This window comes from Petaurus breviceps, unplaced genomic scaffold (genome assembly GCF_028583685.1).
Source record: "Petaurus breviceps papuanus isolate PSGF00001 unplaced genomic scaffold, PetGlider_PUasm1.0 183, whole genome shotgun sequence".
Lineage (NCBI taxonomy): Eukaryota > Metazoa > Chordata > Mammalia > Diprotodontia > Petauridae > Petaurus > Petaurus breviceps.
Window position 1 is genome coordinate 23241150 of NW_027185791.1, and position 1466 is coordinate 23242615.

The window sequence follows — 1466 nt, forward strand, 5'->3', positions numbered from 1 at the left end:
ACAGAGAGAGAGAGAGAGAGAGAGAGAGAGAGAGAGAGAGAGACAGAGACAGAGACAGAGAGACACAGAGACAGAGAACCTAAAATAATGGTGATGATGACAACAATGTAAAATTTTATTACTGACTAATTTCTGATTTCTGGCATAGGGAACTCCTAGTAAAGAGAAGTGTTCTACTGCTTATAATCTCATAGAGTTGGACATTGGAGGAGGCTGATAGGTTAAGTGACTTGCCTAGATTCACAAAGCCAGTATGTGACTTAAGTGGGAACTGAACTCATGTTTTACTGATGTGGAGGTCAGCTTTCAATTCATTATGCCACACTGCCTCTCAAAATTATCTCTTCTTTAATAAAGTTTCCACATCAAAGTTATAATAATGTTCGTATTCTCTCCCACTTCACTTTGTTTCCTTTAATCCAAGGACCTTAAAAATGCTTGATCAGAGAAGAGGAAAGAGAAGATGGAGAAGAAGAAGGAGGAGGAGGAGGAGAAAGAAGGAAAAATGTCTTAACTTGCATGAAAGCATAGTTTACGATATTGCTTCTCCTATAGTCCACCCCTTGGTCATAAAGTGCTTAAGGTAATTATGAGGAAAATGGCCTCATGGTTTTATTGGTTCCCTCTGATGTCAAATATTCAAGAAATCTAAGGGGTGACACTATAGGAAGTCAAGACAGGGGAGAGTATTAAAAACACAAAGAAAAGAAACTAATTTTAATAGTTGCTTGAAAGATTTGTCTTAGCAAGAGTACTAGGAAGAATGGATTCTTCCTATTAAATGATGAAGTCTTTATGGTTGGTGGAGCCAAATCTTTTCAGTTTACAGAGTCTCTAAAAGTAAAAAGGTAGCCATAATCAAAAGCAGCACTAAGGATATCAGGGCCAGAAAAATGTTATGATTCTCATCACAGGTAAAGGAGAATTGCTTTGAAGCAACACTCAGTTTGCTCTGATCCACCACCTAGTACCTCCTTCTCCATGAAAGCCCTGTGGGACTGTGGAATACAAACTCTTCCCCAATTACAGGACTCTGAGGAACTGTCCCACTTCTTCCATAGTGGCTAGTTAGATACTTTCACCTCCTTTTTATTTCCAGAAAGCAAGACTCTCCCAACAATTATTCCTAATTCTAAAGAGTTGTACAATGATTACTAGATATTATACTGACATTAATGTGGAAGGATCATTAAGTTTTAAATTACAGTAAGCAATGTGCTAAAGTAAGCCTATCTTTTGTCACTCTTATGTGGTAGTGCTGAAAGCTATTCCTCTGTCTACTGGCAATGGATATCTTATCTCTTTCCATTGTCTACTTCTGTTTGTTGCTGATGGGGTCTAAGTCACCACATGCTGGTCTCTGGCCAGTCCTTTTTGCTATTTGCCCAGTATTTCTAGAGTCCTCTTTTCTCCTCATTACAAGCTGACTGCTGCTACTAAGACCTGTATCTCTGCCTGCTGCCTGC